At 43.2% G+C, this 21,810-nt stretch overlaps 1 protein-coding gene across 4 annotated transcripts in view; it reads right to left on the bottom strand.

The window, feature by feature from the left end:
- The window catches only part of CCSER2 (coiled-coil serine rich protein 2), a 158,389-nt gene that overhangs the window by 124,245 nt on the left and 12,334 nt on the right, over window positions 1-21,810 (bottom strand). The window contains exon 1 of one of the 4 annotated variants that reach the window (XM_040320508.1): window positions 2,693-2,929. The exons of the other annotated variants lie outside the window; for them this stretch is intronic. The gene's annotated coding sequence lies outside the window, so the exon portion shown is untranslated. Of the gene's footprint in view, window positions 1-2,692; window positions 2,930-21,810 lie in introns of those variants that run through there. 4 annotated transcript variants of the gene reach the window in all.

Raw genomic sequence — 21,810 nt, 5'->3', positions numbered from 1 at the left:
TATGTAGGACTAGTTGGCTTTCTTGTGTTTATTTTTAATCAGAACACAAACACTTCTCTCAGCTGATCAATATTACAGCAAACATTTTCCTAATAAAAAACGCACACAATACATGAACAAACACCCACTAAACCTGCAGAGAGAAACCATTTGAAAAGCATTAGCTGAGAAAAGAAAAACATTGACTGTATTAAGCCTTAAAGAGGAAGTAAACCCTCTTAAAAAAAAAAATAATAATAAATAAATAAATAAATAAATCTGAAAAAAAAAAAAACCCTGCAAGAAAAAGGCATAATGAGCTAGTATGCATAGCATATTAACTCATTATTTATTACTTACCTGGGATCAAAGACCCCCAGCGGTGCTCATTCCTCACCTTCGCCGCCATCTCCCCCCCCCCCCCCCCCCGAGTTTCTTCCTCGTATCGCGGCTATGGCGCTGTGAGTGGCCGGAGCCGCAATTACGTCACTCGGTGCGCCTGCACACCATTGTCTACGGCACTTGCGCCGTAGACATCGGTACATGTCTTTTGGAAATATCTCCTAAACCGTGTAGGTTTAGGAGATATTTTTGCACTTACAGGTAAGCCTTAAAGGGGTTGTAAAGGTACAATTTGTTTATCCCTAAATAGCTTCCTTTACCTTAGTGCAGTCCTCCTTCACTTATCTTATCCTTCCATTTTGCTTCTAAATGTCCTTATTTCTTCTGAGAAATCCTCACTTCCTGTTCTTCTGTCTAACTCCACACAGTAATGCAAGGCTTTCTCCCTGGTGTGGAGTGTCGTGTTCGCCCCTTCCCTTGGACTACAGGAGAGTCAGGACGCTCTCTACATTGCAGATAGAGAAAGGAGCTGTGTGTTAGTGGGCGTCCTGACTGTCCTGTAGTCCAAGAGAGGGGGCGATCACGACACTCCACACCAGGGAGAAAGCCTTGCACTACTGTGTGGCGTTACAGACAGTCCTCTCATCCTCGGACAGTTTCCCAGCAGACACTGTGTTCAGTGTTCCACCAATCATGGATGTCCTCTAGTCCAGTGTTTCCCAACTCCAGTCCTCAAGGCACACCAACAGGTCATGTTTTCAGGATTTCCCTCAGATGAAACGGCTGTGGTAATTACTAAGGCAGTGAAACTGATCAAATCACCTGTGCAAAATAATGGAAAGCCTGAAAACATGACCTGTTGGTGTGCCTTGAGGACTGGAGTTGGGAAACACTGCTCTAGTCCGAGGATGAAAGAATGTCCGCGATTGGCGGAACACTGAACATAGTGTCTGCTGGGAAACTGAGTCCGAGGATGAGAGGACCTCCATGATAGGAGGAACACAGTGTCAAATGCCTATCACGGAACGCAACGCCAGGAGGAAGCTGCGACGCCTGTCAAGAATTTAGGTACTCGGGCACAGTGAGACTGCAATGGGCACAGTGAGGTATGGCACAGTGAGACTGCAATGGGCACAGTGAGGTATGGCACAGTGAGACTGCAATGGGCACAGTGAGGTATGGCACAGTGAAATTGCAATGGGCACAGTGGGGTATGGCACAGTGAGGTTGCAATGGGCACAGTGATGTATGGCACAGTGAGGTTGCAATGGGCACAGTGAGGTTGCAACGGGCACAGTGAGGTTGCAACGGGCACAGTGAGGTTGCAACGGGCACAGTGAGGTTGCAAATGGGCATTGTTGACCCTCTTTTCCACTTACAGTAGCTGCTGCATTCTCACCCTAGGCTTATACTTGAGTCAATACGTTTTCCCAGTTTTTTTGTGATAAAATTAGGTCCTCGGCTTATACTCGAGTATATACGGGTATATTACCCTTTTTACCAAAACTAATCAAGATGAGCAGTTAAACAGTGGGAAGGGTAACCAACTGCAAGGGTATACGTTTTTCCATTCCAATAGTTCCGTTTTAAAAGGTTTGGGCTTCAGGACTGTCATCACGACCTGTTGTGTCGGTGATCTAGCACCAGCATGCAGGAAAGAAGAACAGTCGTTTCCGACTTCAGAAATGGTCTGCTGGTTTCAGGTCGGTAACTAGCCAATGAGTAAAACCAGATTATAATCGCATTAGAGCCTGCACCTTTTTAGAACCAAGTCAGAAATGACAGCCTCATATTTCCAGGTTTCCTGAAAACCACCGTTTATGTATTTTTTTTAATAGAATGTTATTCTACATTTTACCAAAATTCATACAAATTTGCTTACTTGATATGAACGTCCCATAACTACCGTATTTATTGGCGTATAACACGCACCCTAACTTTAAGAGGGAAGTTTTAGGAGAAAAAAAACGTGCCACAGCCCCCTGCGTATAACACACAGGCACAGTTTACTCTCTATTTTCAGGGTAAAAAGTGAGTTATACGCCAATAAATACATTTTACAATAGAAGTAGAATTCAAGAATACAGTGAAAAGCAACAGGAAATCAACAATACTGTGGAATAAAAAGAGAACTGAACAAAATGAATAAAGCATGAAAAGAATTCTTGTCTGCGAGAGTTAACTGTCAAGAGGAATTGTAAACTGTAATCTCTTTCATGCAAACGCATAAAATATTTTTATTGTCTGCAGATTTCTGAATGTTCGCCATAAAGATGATCTGCGCCAATTTTGTAGCATGACCTACTTTTACCCAAACACACAAATTCAGTCAAGGAGAGAGATTAAATATATTGCAACGTGTTTCTATTACCTTTCCTTTAATTGGGCTGCTAGAGAAAAGGCCTTCATCCGATTCCCGGCCTTCACAGTCTAATTCTGAGGCGTTTATAAAAAATGCATTCCCTCCCAGTAAAGTACAAGACATAGAGCAGACTCATCCTCCTCATGATAAATAGTTAATGCAGAGCACAGGTTGAAGGCGAGTCCTTTGTGAGCAATGACACATCCTCAGGCCTATGAGGTATCTGCTATGGCTGCAGCACCACACACACGTCAGACTCATCACAAGGATACCAAGCCCTGTATGTCCCAGCCCTCTGCAATACAACTCAGTGGATTATATCACTGGCTGCACAGTCACGCCACAATGTACTGGATCAATCATGAAATCGGGACAGGGCCAGGCGCTCATTTGTTTCAAAGTGACTTTGAATGTAAAATGTCATTCAACTTAGTCCAGGTTTTAACCACTTCAGCCCCCAGAGGGCCCCCCCCCCCCCCCTTCATGAGCAGGCAATTTATTTTGTGTGATACAGAACTGCGTTATTTTAACCGACAATTGTGCGGTTGTGCTACGCTGTACCCAAATAAAATGTGTATTTTTTTTCCTCCACAAATGGGACTTTTTGGTAGTATTTGAGCAACTCTGCAGTTTTTATTTTTTGCACTGTAAACAAAAAAAAAACAAAGGGCCAGATTCACGTAGATGGGCGCATTTGTGGGTGGGCGTAACGTATTTGATTTACGTTACGCCGCCGCAAGTTTTTCAGGCAAGTGCTTTATTCACAAAGCACTTGCCCATAAAGTTGCGGCGGCGTAGCGTAAAACACCCGGCGGAATTCAAATTTGTCGCATAGGGGGCGTGTTTCATTTAAATGAAGCGCGTCCCCACGCTGAAAATATCCCGGTGTGCATTGCTCTAAATGACGTCGCAAGGACGTCATTGGTTTTGACGTGGACGTAAATGGCATCCAGCCCCATTCACGGACGAGTTATGCAAACAACGTAAAATTTTCAAATTGCGACGCGGGAACGACGGCCATACTTGACTTCGGATATGCCACCTAGGGGGCATGTTTATCTTTATGCGGCGTATCTCTTACGGAACCGGCGTATCTTTACTGTGACGGGCAAGCGTACGTTCGTGAATCGGCGCAACGACTCATTTGCATATTCTATGCCAAACTCAATGGAAGCGCCACCTAGCGGCCAGCGTAAATATTGGCGCAGGCCGTCGTATCTTAGGCATGTTTAAATGTATCTCAGTTTGAGCATACACTTAAACATACGATGGGCTTAGATTCCGAGTTACATCGGCGTATCTACTGATACGCCGACGTAACTCTTTGTGAATCCAGCCCAAAATGTTTTACTTTCTGCTATAAAAACACATCCAATGAATTTCTATAGAAAATGTAGGCTAATATGTATTCTGCTACATATTTATGGTAAAAAAAATCCCACTAACCATATATTGATTGGTTTGCACAAAAGTTATTGTGTCTACAAACTATGGGATTTTTTATTTATTTACAAGTAATGGTAGCGATCAGCGATTTATATCGGGATCAGTGACATTATTACAGAGATCAGTGCTAAAAATATGCACGGTTACTGTACCAACACTGGCAAGGAAGGGGTTAACATCAGGGGCGATCAAAGGATTAAATGTGTCCCTAGGGGGTATTTGCTAACTGTGTGGGAGTTGTTCTGACTTGGTGAAGACAGAGATCCATGTTCATGCTTGGGAGGAACGCAAGATCTCCATCTTCTCCCCTGTCAGAACAGGGATCTGCCTTGTTTACACAGAGCAGACCGCAGTTCTGCCTCTTTTTAGGAACGATCGCAGGTGGCTGATGGACATCAGGTCTGCCAGACCCTCCAATTGGCTCCCCCACTGTCCAATCTGCGCAAGATTGCGCCTCCCAGTGGGGGCCAATGGCGCCACTGCTGTGTCTAAGCCAATCAGGAGGGAGAGTCCCTGACAGCTGAGGGACTCGTGGACATCGCTGGATAGAGATGGGGCTCAGGTAAGTATTAGAGGATGCTGGGGCGGCTGCTGCACACAGAAGGCTTTTTATCCCAATGCATAGAATGTATTAAGACAGGGCTCGACAAACCCCGGGCGCCAGGTCGCAATTGCGACTAGAATTAGCGACCTAGCGTGTGGGGCGGTACAGCTGGTACACTTTTTTGGGAAAAAATACACTTTTTTTAATAAGAGCCAAATTTTATTTTATATTGTGAAAGATAATGTTACACAGCGTAAATTGATACCCAACATATCACGCTTCAAAATTGCGTCAAACTTTTACCCTTTAAAATCACCATAGGCGACGTTTAAAAAAAATTCTACAGGTTGCATGTTTTGAGTTACAGAGGAGGTCTAGGGCTAGAATTATTGCTCCCGCTTTAACAATCACGGAGATACCTCACATGTGTGGTTTGAACACCGCTTTCATATGGGGGTGCTACTCACGTATGCGTTCACTTTTGCACGCAAGCTCAGCGGGACGGGGCGCGTTCCTGGCTCCTAACTTTTTAGCTGGCTCCTAGATTCCAAGCAAATTTGTCAAGCCCTGTTAATTACGATAAAAAACCTTCTGCCTTTACAACTCCTTTAAACTTCACTAATGCTGGAGATCAACTTTGAAATTGTCATTAAACTCACATCATTAAAAATGATCAATAAATAAATGCTGTTCATGGTCACTATGAGATTAGTTTTCCTTATTCTGCAAAAACCCTGGTTGATTCAGCTGTCCTGTTTCCACCTTCTGTCCATGTCCACATTGCAGTTGGGGATTTTGCAGAACAGGGCTGGCAGCTCTGCACATGCTCAGTTTTTAGTGAGTTTCTATGCTGAGCATTTACTCTATCACATCTAAGAAAGCCCATGAAACTATAGAGTTTGGGTACAAATATTTGTAAAAGACAGCCCACTCCCTACACGGCTCACCTCCTCCTGAACGGCTCTTGGTGGTTGACATAGGCCACTGCTGTGGCATTGTCGGACTGAACCCTTATCGAGTAATCCTGTAACCTGACTGACCAGAATTTCAGAGTCAGTCGCACTGCCCGCAACTCTAGAACATTGATGGACAAATTTTGTTCCACCAGAGGGCACCATACCTGGACTGTGGAGTCTTCTAGGACTGCCCCTCTACCAGAGAGACCGGCATACGTGGTCACCATCCAAGAAATTATTTGCCCTGTGTCAGTTTCTGTTCTACCAACCACCACCTGAGGCTCAACCAAATCCTGGGGGATAAAGACATCCAACAATTCAGGGCTTGCACCTTTTTGTTCCAAACTGACAGAATATTCTGTTAGAATGAAATTGGGCATAAGGAATTGCCTCAAATGAGAATACCATATAAAAATGGTGCCAAGATCTTTGTGAAGACTCAGGGAGCTGGAAGACTGGAGCCGAAGACTGGAAATTACAATCTTCTATTGCAAAACGCAAAAACCTCTGACAAGGTTGAAAGATTGGCACATGCAGGTATGCATCCCTGATGTCTAAGGATGCCAAGAAGTCTCCTACCTGGACCATAAGGCCACAATCCTGTACTCCTCTCGGCCATTGGAACTTGCGCAATCACCCCTTGAAGCCTCTAACAGTCTAGTGCCTGAAACCATAAGCTCTTTATTAGAGGATCTGATCTTAGGAAATGTTAAGGAGGAAAGACTTAAAATTCCAGTCTGTATCCTTGAGACACCGTGGAGGTGACCCACGTGTCCTGAATCAATGTTTCCCAAATTGTTGAAAGATACAGCAGAACCCCCCCCCCCCCACACACACACACACACACACAAGTGGGGGGCATCCCTTTAATGACAACTTCAGGACCCAAGGTTTATTTTGCCCCTAGCCCCAGTTCCCTGCTCCCGCCAAAACTAACTAGGGGCTGAAAAGTTGGAAGAAACAGTCCCCGAGCCCTTTAACGGAGGGCTCTTGACATTCCTTTTAGGGTAAAGAAGAGCGCTCTTCTATTTATGCAGATTTTCACCTCGCCTGTGCTCCTGGGAAATTATGTCATAATTTCCCACGAGTCTCTGGGCAGTACTGTGAACAGCCGCCAGTGAACTGCGTATGAGGGAGATCGAGAGGTGGTTACCCAGCACGTACCTCTCCAACGTTTATCCAGGAAGAATTAGCGATTGGGCTTCAGATGCCCACAATCATGATCGAAACAGGAGGGACAAAATTATGAGTATGAGATTTAGATTTTAGCAACATCCAAAACGAACATTGTATAATCGGGTTTTTAAATTAATAATTATTAATGCTCTGATCGATAAAAAAACAAAAATAATAATAGGCATGCAAAAAGGTAAAGTGCAGACCCCTTTGTTCACCCATAACAGGTCAGCACCACATGCCATACATGTCTTAAAATGGCTTTATTTGTAATCAGAGTCTTCGAGTAAGGAATGCGATAACCCCAATAACCAAGGCCTGAGGTGTGCCTTTGGCCTGCTGGTCGGTATGCCTGAGAAGAGGGCATACCCTGAATGTAAGAATAAGAAAAATGTATGAGAATGGGGGGAACGGGTGGGTGGGAACCCTGAAAGAAAACGCTGACACAGCACCTAGCATGGAAGGAGTCTTAGTCTCAGACTCCTCCCACAAACTCAGGCTGGCCTGCGGCCCGTTTTACAACTTATTTTTTTTACCCTTAATGCATTCCCTGCATTAGGGTACAAAATGTCCCACTATTTGCATCACCCACTCACCGCCTTTATAATTACCCAAGTCCTATCTTTAGCCAGTGCTGTGCCCATTTGCAGTGGTACTGGTCTCTCTCTCCTCGCAGGCTCAGAGACAATAGCACTGTCAAACTGTACGGGAGTACTAAGCCAAGTTTTGTGCCTCAATGGATGCACACAGCCTGGCTCAGGAGCAAGCTATCAGATGTGCCACCACTGGCTTCCTATGGTGGCACAAAGAGAAGAGGAAGAGACGGGAGCACCGATGGAAGACCCCAGAAGAAGAGGTTTTGGGCTGCTCTGTGCAATACAATTTTTTTATATTAATAATAAAAAAATACCCTTTACAACCACTTGAGGACAACATATAGAATGTCACTGCTGAGATTTCCAACTAACCCCTTTCACTATTGTCAGGAATTGTGACACACACACACATATACCACTCAACAGCCTCAATAATCTTGCAGAGTAGCACAGGAGTAGAATACAGAAGAATAGCATCAATCTATTCAGCACAATCATAGTAGTAGTACTGTTGTGCCACCACATAATGCTTTAATGTGCCAGTTCATGGATTCATACCTACTGTGAATGTGGTCTTTATGGAACATTGAAACACCAGTGACAAACCTGCCGAAAGATCTTAAAATGTATTCAGGCCTTAGAAGGGCGATCTTCTGAGCATGCCATAAATATACAAAAACCTGCACACAGAAAATCACCCCATAATGCACTGCTATACAAGGGCTCTGGTAAGAACATAACCGCAGAAGTAATTCTTCATGAAGTTCTGACATAGCGATAACTGCTTTAAATACACCCCATGCATGTAGTTCTAAGAAAAAAAAAAAAAGGAAAATATCAGGTTGGAGTGCTACTAGCTTTAGGAGTCAGAAGTACATTTTCTGTAAGTAATGTGAAAAATATACTACAGCGCTAATTAAATAATCAATTCCACGTGCACCTAAATAAAAAAACAAATAATATAGCTGCTATCTTGAGTGATACCAAATCCAAACAGTGAAACATATAAAATATAGATGCGCTAATATTAACTTAAAAGGTGATAAAACGTACAAAGAAAAACTAATCAGGGAGAATACTCCATAAACTGTGAATTACTAATATGTCCTTAATTAGTGCACAGTGATTAGCAGGATTCCATGCAGGGAAAAAATCACTCTCTTCAATCTGAATGCTAATCCAGCCCTCCACCGCTGTGATCAGATGATACAGGCACTCACAGACAGGGATTGCATGAAAGAAAAGAGAAAAAATCTCATTGCGCAATATTCGATGACAGATCAAAAAATGTAATCAGAGCATTGACATATGCACTCACGAATCCCGGCTTTCAGTAAAGCATGAAAACGCCACTCAGTATGTTGTTTCCTCAGCTCGATCCGATGCACTCGGATTCGATCGCAGGCTCCTCCCTACGCGTTACGTCACAGGCACGCGACTTACTCATGGGTTCATACGTTATGAGAATGGCTTGGGGTTTAGATAGCCTTCTCATTGACAGCGTTTACATTAGTGTGAGCAACCAAAGGGAAAGACAAACATCATTGCGGCAAAACTTTACTCACATAGCTGAATTCTAGTGAGATCAAATGTCGATGCATAGACACACATAATTTTAATAAACAAATTTAAAAAAATGTAATTGATATAAAACTTTAAAAACATTCTATGTAGTTTGCTATGTGAATGGTGCATTTGCATTTGCATTTGCATATGCAATCTACTGCCCTCTTGTGGCCAGATATACAACAAGCATAGAATAAGTAGATGAACATTTAAAAATACAATTAAATAGATGCATCAACACTATTCAATATTATCAATAAAACATATAAAACCATCAAAAATATGTAATAAAAATTGTACTAAAGAGTTAAAAGATTATTACTATAATAACAGTAATAAAAACCATCATAATGAATAAAAATCAATATATATTAATAAAATTAATTATTAATACAAAACCAAGAGTATGTTTACGAATTGGAAATGAAGCAATTTAAATCAAATTCGATATTAAGGCCATTGGGAGATAGAGTCTGCATCTCATGTATCCAGCGAGACTCAGTTTTACTTAATTCCCTTACTTTATGACTGCCCCTCCAGTGTGGAGTGTATTTGGCAATGGCCCAAAATTTCATTTCCTTGGGATTGTTGTGGTGGCATAGATCAAAGTGCCGAGACACATTGTGTTTGGGGAAGGCTTTTTGGATATTTTGGACATGTTCTCTGATGCGCTTCCACATTGGGCGCTTCGTGCGTCCAACATATTGGAGTGAGCAAGAGCACTCCAATACATATACTACCCCTTCAGTCCTACACGTGATCAGATCCTTTATGTTGTATTCCTTCTGAGTCACTGTAGATTTGAATTTAGAACATTTTTGTCCATTGAAATTGGTTTGCCTACACGCAAAACATCGTTTACATGGAAAAAAACCTTTTCCTTGGTAAAAAGTGAGTAAATTGTTTCTCACTGGTGGGTCAGGAATATTTTTTGCCACCAAATCCCTTAAAGTTGGTGCTCTTCTGTACACCACCCGTGGGTAACTCGGTAAAATTCCCTGTAGCTGTCTGTCTGCTTTCAAAATTGGCCAGTGTTTCTTTATAATAGCTTCAAGTTGCTTGTGTTGGGTGTTATAATTTAGAATTATGGGTAATTCAGTTTCCAGCCTTTTTGTCTTGATTTTGTCTTGTGTTAGAGAGGTACGTGGAGTTTCATACACCTTTTGTATTTGTTCCATTATAAAGTCCTTGTTATACCCTTTATCAATAAATTTTTTCCCGATCGTTTTAGCTTGATCCAAAAATACCTCAGGGTCTGAGCAATTCCTGCGAATCCTTAGCATTTGACCCTTTGGTATATTGATTAGCCACGGGTCATGGTGGCAGCTATCCACAGGGATATAGCTGTTCCTCTGGACCGGCTTAAAGTGTGTTCTAGTTTTTAGTTGTTGATTGTCTATAGTAATCTCTAAATCAAGGAACTGAATAGTAGTGTTGCTCAAAGTGTAGGTGAGTTTTATGTTCTTCTGGTTATCATTTAATTTCTCAAAAAACTGAGTTAGGGTATTCTCATCCCCCTTCCAAATGATGATACAGTCGTCTATAAATCTTCTGTAGAGTATGAGCTGCTCCGGCATACCTTCATATATGGACGACTCCTCCCACTCAGACATGTACACGTTGGCTACACTCGGTGCATATTTAGCACCCATTCCTATACCATTCAGTTGCCGGTAATACTCTGATTTATGCCAGAAGTAGTTGTGCTGTAGCCCATATGCAAGACATCTCAAAATAAACCTTTTTTGTTTCGATATGAGATGACCAAAACTGTTCAATGCCCATTTTGTGGCCCCAATGGCTTCTTCATGGTTTATCACAGTATACAATGAGGCCACATCAGCTGTGGCCAACAAGTAACCACAATTAGGTTCCAGTACTGTGCTCTCAAGGATCTGTATTAAATGCTTTGTGTCCCTGAGGTAAGCCCTAGTTTGGGGCACTAACGGCTGAATAAATCTATCCACATACTCCCCTAGGCGTGAGTTGATGGATTGAATCCCATTGATAATGGGACGTCCAGGGGGTTTCTCAGGATCCTTGTGGACTTTGGGAACAGTATATATAATGGGTACTCGGCACACCTCAGGTATTAGGTATTTAGCTTCTCTTTTGTTCAGCACTCCTTTTTCTTTTCCTCTATAGATCAAGTCAACTAGCTCCTCCTTGTATTCTCCTGTCGGATTGGAGCGTAATTTGATATAGGTATTGGTGTCCTCGAGTTGCTTGGCCAATTCTTCATAGTAATAGTCTTTGGCGAGGACCACAATGGCTCCACCCTTATCGGCTGGTCTTATTATAACCTCTTTGTTTTCTTCCAACATCTTAATACCCTTATGTATGGCCATGGGGTTCGGTAACTTCTTCACTTTAAGTTGGTCCAAATCTTTCAGTACCATCTTTGAAAAGACCTCAATATGTTGATTATTTACAACTTGCGGGTTGAACAGTGATTTGTTTCTCAACTGACTATGTTCAACCCTTCCTGGCATATTAGGTACAGCCTGATACGTTATTGGCTGTGTTAGCATGTATTTCTTGATGTTTAGTTTGCGTGTAAACTTTTTGATGTCTACATAAGTATCAAATTTGCTCAAATTCCGCTTATCATGCACCCCCACAATACCATCATACAGGGGGACAGCCGCATGCCTACTATCAAAGGGGACCACCAAATTATGAACATCACCAATATGATGTGAGAAGAAGTCCAGTACCGACTCACAACCAATATGAGCCTCTATCTAGTTATAGAGAGGATGTGGATCCTCGTTCCTCATCTTTTTTAGAGTATCGCCGGGAGGAGAGGTCCTCACCCACGCGTCAAAGGGAGTGCCGAAGCCCAAATCGAAGAGGGGATGCAGAGGGGGACACAAAAAGAAGAAAACTAGAATAGGAGAAGGCATTATCAATCTAAGTGGGATAGACCTAAGCCCAACAGAATTGATAACACTTGATAAGGGTCTCAAGTTTGCCCCTAAGCGGAATTTGAGCAAATTTGATACTTATGTAGACATCAAAAAGTTTACACGCAAACTAAACATCAAGAAATACATGCTAACACAGCCAATAACGTATCAGGCTGTACCTAATATGCCAGGAAGGGTTGAACATAGTCAGTTGAGAAACAAATCACTGTTCAACCCGCAAGTTGTAAATAATCAACATATTGAGGTCTTTTCAAAGATGGTACTGAAAGATTTGGACCAACTTAAAGTGAAGAAGTTACCGAACCCCATGGCCATACATAAGGGTATTAAGATGTTGGAAGAAAACAAAGAGGTTATAATAAGACCAGCCGATAAGGGTGGAGCCATTGTGGTCCTCGCCAAAGACTATTACTATGAAGAATTGGCCAAGCAACTCGAGGACACCAATACCTATATCAAATTACGCTCCAATCCGACAGGAGAATACAAGGAGGAGCTAGTTGACTTGATCTATAGAGGAAAAGAAAAAGGAGTGCTGAACAAAAGAGAAGCTAAATACCTAATACCTGAGGTGTGCCGAGTACCCATTATATATACTGTTCCCAAAGTCCACAAGGATCCTGAGAAACCCCCTGGACGTCCCATTATCAATGGGATTCAATCCATCAACTCACGCCTAGGGGAGTATGTGGATAGATTTATTCAGCCGTTAGTGCCCCAAACTAGGGCTTACCTCAGGGACACAAAGCATTTAATACAGATCCTTGAGAGCACAGTACTGGAACCTAATTGTGGTTACTTGTTGGCCACAGCTGATGTGGCCTCATTGTATACTGTGATAAACCATGAAGAAGCCATTGGGGCCACAAAATGGGCATTGAACAGTTTTGGTCATCTCATATCGAAACAAAAAAGGTTTATTTTGAGATGTCTTGCATATGGGCTACAGCACAACTACTTCTGGCATAAATCAGAGTATTACCGGCAACTGAATGGTATAGGAATGGGTGCTAAATATGCACCGAGTGTAGCCAACGTGTACATGTCTGAGTGGGAGGAGTCGTCCATATATGAAGGTATGCCGGAGCAGCTCATACTCTACAGAAGATTTATAGACGACTGTATCATCATTTGGAAGGGGGATGAGAATACCCTAACTCAGTTTTTTGAGAAATTAAATGATAACCAGAAGAACATAAAACTCACCTACACTTTGAGCAACACTACTATTCAGTTCCTTGATTTAGAGATTACTATAGACAATCAACAACTAAAAACTAGAACACACTTTAAGCCGGTCCAGAGGAACAGCTATATCCCTGTGGATAGCTGCCACCATGACCCGTGGCTAATCAATATACCAAAGGGTCAAATGCTAAGGATTCGCAGGAATTGCTCAGACCCTGAGGTATTTTTGGATCAAGCTAAAACGATCGGGAAAAAATTTATTGATAAAGGGTATAACAAGGACTTTATAATGGAACAAATACAAAAGGTGTATGAAACTCCACGTACCTCTCTAACACAAGACAAAATCAAGACAAAAAGGCTGGAAACTGAATTACCCATAATTCTAAATTATAACACCCAACACAAGCAACTTGAAGCTATTATAAAGAAACACTGGCCAATTTTGAAAGCAGACAGACAGCTACAGGGAATTTTACCGAGTTACCCACGGGTGGTGTACAGAAGAGCACCAACTTTAAGGGATTTGGTGGCAAAAAATATTCCTGACCCACCAGTGAGAAACAATTTACTCACTTTTTACCAAGGAAAAGGTTTTTTTCCATGTAAACGATGTTTTGCGTGTAGGCAAACCAATTTCAATGGACAAAAATGTTCTAAATTCAAATCTACAGTGACTCAGAAGGAATACAACATAAAGGATCTGATCACGTGTAGGACTGAAGGGGTAGTATATGTATTGGAGTGCTCTTGCTCACTCCAATATGTTGGACGCACGAAGCGCCCAATGTGGAAGCGCATCAGAGAACATGTCCAAAATATCCAAAAAGCCTTCCCCAAACACAATGTGTCTCGGCACTTTGATCTATGCCACCACAACAATCCCAAGGAAATGAAATTTTGGGCCATTGCCAAATACACTCCACACTGGAGGGGCAGTCATAAAGTAAGGGAATTAAGTAAAACTGAGTCTCGCTGGATACATGAGATGCAGACTCTATCTCCCAATGGCCTTAATATCGAATTTGATTTAAATTGCTTCATTTCCAATTCGTAAACATACTCTTGGTTTTGTATTAATAATTAATTTTATTAATATATATTGATTTTTATTCATTATGATGGTTTTTATTACTGTTATTATAGTAATAATCTTTTAACTCTTTAGTACAATTTTTATTACATATTTTTGATGGTTTTATATGTTTTATTGATAATATTGAATAGTGTTGATGCATCTATTTAATTGTATTTTTAAATGTTCATCTACTTATTCTATGCTTGTTGTATATCTGGCCACAAGAGGGCAGTAGATTGCATATGCAAATGCAAATGCAAATGCACCATTCACATAGCAAACTACATAGAATGTTTTTAAAGTTTTATATCAATTACATTTTTTTAAATTTGTTTATTAAAATTATGTGTGTCTATGCATCGACATTTGATCTCACTAGAATTCAGCTATGTGAGTAAAGTTTTGCCGCAATGATGTTTGTCTTTCCCTTTGGTTGCTCACACTAATGTAAACGCTGTCAATGAGAAGGCTATCTAAACCCCAAGCCATTCTCATAACGTATGAACCCATGAGTAAGTCGCGTGCCTGTGACGTAACGCGTAGGGAGGAGCCTGCGATCGAATCCGAGTGCATCGGATCGAGCTGAGGAAACAACATACTGAGTGGCGTTTTCATGCTTTACTGAAAGCCGGGATTCGTGAGTGCATATGTCAATGCTCTGATTACATTTTTTGATCTGTCATCGAATATTGCGCAATGAGATTTTTTCTCTTTTCTTTCATGCAATCCCTGTCTGTGAGTGCCTGTATCATCTGATCACAGCGGTGGAGGGCTGGATTAGCATTCAGATTGAAGAGAGTGATTTTTTCCCTGCATGGAATCCTGCTAATCACTGTGCACTAATTAAGGACATATTAGTAATTCACAGTTTATGGAGTATTCTCCCTGATTAGTTTTTCTTTGTACGTTTTATCACCTTTTAAGTTAATATTAGCGCATCTATATTTTATATGTTTCATTTTCTGTAAGTGCCGGTTCACACAGGGGCAAGCGCGACTTTGCAAGGCGACTTCAGCGCGACTTGGAGCAACTTACAACGCGACTTAAAGTTGCCTGCAGGACAGGCGACTTTGGCTGTGGCCAATCACAGAATAATCAGCTCTGTGGGAGGGAGGAGTTTGCCTGAGTAAACTATTTTCTTTTCCTATAAAGTTGCTTCAATTAAGACAGCGATCCGACTTTGGAGGCAACTTCCATTGAAATCAATGGGTACAAGTTGCCTACAAGTCGGCTAGAAGTAGTAAGGGAACCTTTTCTGAAGTCGGAGCGACTTCAGTAGTGTACATTAAGACGGCTCCATTCACTTCAATTGAACTTCTCAGGTCGGGCGACTTGAGGGCGACACAAGTCGGATCCCAAGTTGTGGTAGAGTGAACCGGCACTAATGGAAGGAAGACAGTGCTCAGGACAAGCTTAAACTGTACGTCAAAGCAAAACAAATACATATGCAGCACATCACTTCCATACATTCACATTTCCCCGTTTTGTATCCCTTTAATGGCAGTGTTGATCAGAAATGCACTCAGCTTTTAATTTCTTATTATGGACCAACCACACAAGTTTGTAGACTTACTGGTGTCAGCCCTGCCCGTTGTCTTTTGTTATATTACCTGTACTCAACCATTTTCAGTGTCATATTATCCACAGCATAGGGACAAACTGACTTATAGTCCAAGATAAGAACAGAAGAGCCTTTATCTTCTGAGATAATACAAGCAGAGAGCACAGGCCAAAGGACAGTTCTGAATTTCAGGTCGTTTTTGGGACCTACATACTGAAAAGGAGCAACTAAGCAAAAACTAACTGTATTGTTAGGGGATGCATATACTTTGAGAGATTATTAAACCTGCATGTAATGGCTCACTAGTAAACAGATTTCACACACATGAAATCGATGGGAAGGATAAGCACTTGAATAAAGCAGCCATGCATAGTGAATGTACAAAAAGAGTCAGGAAAAGCCCAGAGCCCCTCCTGACTTTCTCCCTCCAGTACAGCATGGTGGTACAGGCCTGCTTGGAGCGTCACCTCAGAACATACAAAACATCATATAAGCTGCAATAAACATTTGCTGCCGATTGAAGCTAAACTCAAGAGAGTGGTTGGTTTAATTCTTATGCATCTGTGCCCTTTATTACTGTGTTCTTTCATTTCAACTTCCGTTTTTTTCTAGTTTTTTCCTGGAAAGTACAGAAGCTTAACCACTTCAGGATCGAGCCTCTTTATGCGATTTGATGTTTACAAGTTAAACACAGTTTAGTTTTTGCTAAAAAATTACTTAGAACCCCCAAACATTAGATATTGTTTTTTTTGTTTGAACACCCCAGAGAATAAAATCTCCCCCTCACTCGTCTCCATATCCAGGCAGGGAACAGACGCGATTGCCTCTGCCACTGACAACAGCTCCGGCCCTGGAGAGTGGTGGGCCCTCTCCCGCCGCCGTTAAAAGTAATCTTGCTGTGTACCCGCCGCAGAGACCACTTTTATCTGAAAGAGGACTGCCCGCTGAAGAAGAGGATACTGGGGTTATGGTAGCTAGCTGCTACCATAACAACGGTATTCCTCTTCAAAGTACCAACGTATTCCTGCGGCAGGCGGTCCGTAAGTGGTTAAAGGCCCCTTTCACACTTGTGCAACTTGAGACTGCAAAGTGGCATGACAAGTCGTACCCCATGATTTATAATGAGTACCATTCATATATGCAAGACTTCAAGTTGCACCGACTTCAAAGTAGTCCCTGTACTACTTTGGTCTGACTTTGATGCAAGTTGAGGTCCATATACCTCAAGTTGACACAAAAAAAAAAAAAAAACACATCAGAGAGGCTTCTATGACAGACATTGGTGCCAGTGTTTTGCCTCCTCCCCATGGTCCACAATGTACTTCAACCACTTGCTGTCGCCCCCTGTCAAATGACAGCTGGGCGGTGCGGCTCTTGTTCTGGGTGGGTGTCATACGACAGCCTCCCAGAACGACCGCTCTCGTGTGCCACGGCTCTTTTATCATGCGATTGGCTGTGTCAAATCACAGTGGGTCACATGTAAACACGGAGATGCCGGTAATCGGCACTCCTCGCCTCACACTGTTAGAGTGAGAGGAGAGCCGATCAGCGGCATCTCCTCACAGAGGACATCTAAGGATATAATCAGGGCACCGATCATCAGTGCCCTGATTACAAATAAGTGCCCATCAGTGCCAGCAATGTGTACCCACCACTGCCAGCAATCAGTGCCCACAAGTGCCAGCAATCAGTGGCCATTAGTGATGCCAGTCAGTGCTTCCTATCAATGCTCCTCGTTGCCACATATCAGTGCCACCTATCAATGCAGCATATTAGTGCCTCCTCATAAGTGCCACCTAATTAGTGCCACCTCATCAGTGAAGGAGAAAAAAAAATTACTGACAGAAACTAAGAATTTTTTTTTTCTCCCTCTCTTCAGGAAAAAATAAAAAACCCAGAAGTGATTAAATACCACCAAAAGAAAGCTCTATTTGCATGGAAAAAAAAAAAAGATAAAAAATGTTACATGGTTAGTGTAGCATGGCCGTGCAATTGTCATTCAAAATGTGACCGCACTGAAAGCTGAAAAAATAGCCCTGCAATTGAGGTGGTTAGGTGTATGTCCAGATTGTTTTTAGTTTTGGATAAAGTAGGAATGGATTAGAATCCCAGTCATGCTTTCACTGCTTTATCAATAAGCTCAGTTAGATGGACTGTCGTTCACATTCTGTCGAGGTGCCAACAGTTTTACCAGACAAGAAGTGGAAATTTACAAGGATACAGACATCAATTAGCTCCCGCTGCTGTCAAAGCCAGTGAGCCAATGAGGGGAGAGAGGAGGTGGGGTCAAGCCGCAGCTCTATGTGTGACTAGACATGCAGAGCAGTGGCTTGGGAGCGAGTTTGCTCGGGTGCCCCCATTGCAAGCTGCTTGCTCTGGGGGCACCTGGCAGGGGCCAGGACCAACGATGGGTGACCCGAGAAAAGAAGGCAAGTATGAAATTTTTTAAACAAGGGGGAATTGCCTTTAATGCAATTTTAAGGCCTGCTTCACACCACTGGGCTGTGGTAACACACTATGAATGTAATATTTACAACACATTAAGGGGGTTATAAACCTTCCTTTTTTTATATAAAAATAAAAAAGATGCTATATCTACCTGCTCTGTGCAATTGTTTTGCACAGAGCAGCCTTGAGTCTCTTCTAGTGTCCCCCGTAGGCCCCTCCTGTTCATCGGGTGCCCCAACCGAAAGCCACTTTCCCTGGGGGGACCCGTGGGGGGCTCACCCCCAAGACTTGCTACTGCGTCCATTGACACAGACAGCAGGACTCAGCCCTGCCCCTCGCTCCCGTGTCACAGGATTTTATTGACAGCAGCATGAGCCAATCAACCTGTTCAATGAGGAGAGAAAGAGCGGCTGGACCACAACGCGTGTGCACAATACTGGATTGGATCGGGCTCAGGTAAGAAAAAAAAAAGGGGGGGGGGTCTGGGAGGCAGCTGCAGCACAACGTTTTTCACCTTAATGCATAGAGTACATTAAGGTGAAAAGCCTTACCTCAACATTTCATACTCCTGATATGTCCCTGCTGTACTACAGTATGTACTTGAATGAGAAAGTATCCTGCTCTCTTTGTATTGCTCCCTTTGTGTGAAATTCCTGGTGTTCCTGACAATCCCTTTGCTGTCCTATTAAAAACTGGACACACCAAGCAGAACACACAGTGGTCAGTTCTCTAGCTGTCCTGGGAACTCAGTGTGTTCTGCTCCAATCAGACTTGTCATGACCCCCCCCCCCCCCCCTTCCCACCCCCACTGCACAGCCCGTCACTGGGAAGCTCAGTGTTCTGCTGTTTATCCTCCCTCCACCAATATGCAGCTGAGAACAGGTGGAATGTGATTAAAAAAAAAAAGAAAAAAAGAAGGATTTAAATATTTTTTTAAATCTATATAAAGATCTTTTGCCTTTCATTTCTATTTTAAACTGAATAGGTTGTTTTACAATGCTATTGTTCACAATCACTTGAAGCCTTTAGAATCACTTTAAATCAAAGCACGGTAATGAGCGACTATGCATTGTGGTGCACTGGGCTGCTAAAAAAGGGTCAGATGTAATGCTAAAAAAGTAAGATGTGCTGAGGCTCAATAGCTGCTGCTAAAAGTCAGCAGCTAAAAACACTGTAGCTGCTGACTTTTAATAAAGACACTTACCTGTCCAGCGTGCCCGCGATGTCGACTGCCCCACCACCATCCTCGGTGAGGGAATCAGGAAGCGTTGCGGCTTTACTGCCCTATTCCCTACTGCGCATGCGCGAGCCGCGCGGCACTATGTGAATAGGCGGATGTCTCTGGGGACACACAAAAGGTCCCAGAAGACACCGCTCCCCATTTCCCAGGAGGCAGCATGACGAGGAGAAGAAAGAAGACCCACCTGACAAGGAAGAGGCAGATTAGGAGATCTGCCTACAGTGCCTAGTAACAGAAACTTTTTTTGTCTTATTTTTTGTAGCCTTTTTGGCTATTTTTTTTTTAGGGTGGACCTTAGCTTTAAGTGGCTTGTTTGACCATTTCTTGTGCAGGACTGACTGAATGGGAGTGTCAATGCTTGATAATCCTCTGCAACAAAAATGCAATTTTGGTGAGATACTCCCCGACTTGCATCTCAGTGCAGAATATGACATTTCTGGAGGCGTTCCATACACCAACTGTGTACAGAAGGTCTGTAGGTTGCCATATTGTATAAAATGTATAGAAAATGAAAACAGCTGCAGGTTGGAAAGGTAATTTATTAATAATGGTACATTATAATATGGCTTCTGTAGCAATTGTATATGCGGTTTTATTTTTTCTTTGCTATATTTTTCTCCACAAAAGTAGAGTTATCTTTTAAGTGTAAAGCTGAAATAAATACAATTTTTCTGCACCTGAACCCTGTAGTTTTACCTTTCTCCTAATATCCTGCTGATGGGGTTTTGCACCAAGGTCGTCGCACACAATATACAGAGTTAATGCTTCCTACTTTGTAAGACCCTTATCAGTAGAAGCCTTTTCTAGGTCATGAACAAATATCTCCACTTACTGCCTGTAGTTTATTTTTCCAGCAACTTACTCAGATGAAATTACTGTTTGTTAAACTGCAGGTCAGGCACAATACAAAGCAAAAGAGAGAAGAGATGAAAAAGCAGGTTTCCATTTAGAGACACAAAACAGGAGAATAAGTTCCCTTGCCCACGGGACCGTCTAGCTGGAGTGCGTCTCACCCGATGTTGTAGTGTACCCCAGGAGGGACAGGTGCAGCGTTTAGCATGGCTGGAAGGGGATGAATGTAAAGGGGTTGTAGAGGTTCGTGTTTTTTCACCTTAAAGGAGTTGTAAAGGTAAAAGTTTTTTTACCTTAATGCATCCTATGCATTAAGGTAAAAACACATCTGACAGCACCGCCCCCCCCCCCGAGCCCCCGTTTTACTTACCTCACCGTTCGAAAGTCCCGGGCGCGTGCTTGTCATCCTGCTCGGTTCCCAGCCTGGCCGTTGATTGGCTAGGCTGGGCGGATTGATAGCAGCGCAGCCATTGGCTGGCGCTGCTGTCAATCACAGCGGATGACGCGGCGCGCCGGGGGGCAGGGCCGAGTGATACAGTCGGCGGCTATGGCCGCTGCTGTATCACGGGAGCGCGCTCGCAAAAGCTTTCCACCATGCGAGGGAGCTCGCATGAACGTGGAAAGCTTTTGCGAGGAGGAGCCGAGACAGCCGCCGAGGGACCCCAGAAGACACGGATCCGGGTCACTCTGTGCAAAACGATCTGCACAGTGGAGGTAAGTATAACATGTATGTTATTTTAAAAAAAAAATAATTGTACCTTTAGTGTTCCTTTAATGCATCCTATGCGTTAAGGTGAAAAAACATTAAGGTGAAAAAACACCTCACTGTCATGGGCCCATGAGCCCCCCCCCCCCCCCATTTTACTTACCTGAGCCCGTTCACCTGCTGTGCGTGTCCCCCGGCATCCCCTTCTCCACTGAGTCTAGCCATTGATTGGATAGATTGATAACAGTGCAGCCATTGGCTCCCGCTGCTGTCAATTTCATCCAATGACGCGGCCCCCAGGGGGCGGGACCAAATCATACAGTTGGCGTCTATGGGCATGCTAACCCCCTCTGGACTTTAATAAAAAGGACACGTGCCTGTCCAGGGATCTAGCGATACCCTCACTCAAGGAGATTCTTCAATCGGCTTCGGGTGCAGGTGCCAGAATTGCAAGTAAGGGAACCTGGCAGTGAAGTCTTAGTTTGATAGTGTTTGTAGCTGCTGACTTACCGGTATTTTTTATTTTACCGCCGGACCTGCACTTTAACTGCTTGCCGAGCAGTTATACGGCGGAAGGGTCGGCTCTGCTGGGTGAGATCACGTAGCTATACGTCATCCCGCCGAGCAGCCAATAGGGGCGCGCTCGCCACAGACTCCGGCTGGCGCGATCGCCGCCGGGCACCCGCGATCGCTCGTTACAGAGCGAGGACCGGGAGCTGTGTGTGTGTAAACAAACACACAGCTCCCGGTCCTGTCAGGGGAGAAATGCCTGACCATCTGTTCATACAATTTATGAACAGCGATCAGTCATTTCCCCTAGTGAGTCCACCCCCCCTACAG

The sequence above is a fragment of the Rana temporaria genome, chromosome 8 (genome assembly GCF_905171775.1).
Source record: "Rana temporaria chromosome 8, aRanTem1.1, whole genome shotgun sequence".
Lineage (NCBI taxonomy): Eukaryota > Metazoa > Chordata > Amphibia > Anura > Ranidae > Rana > Rana temporaria.
The sequence above is the reverse complement of the archived record's forward strand: the minus strand, read 5'-3'. Positions and strand labels throughout refer to the sequence as shown.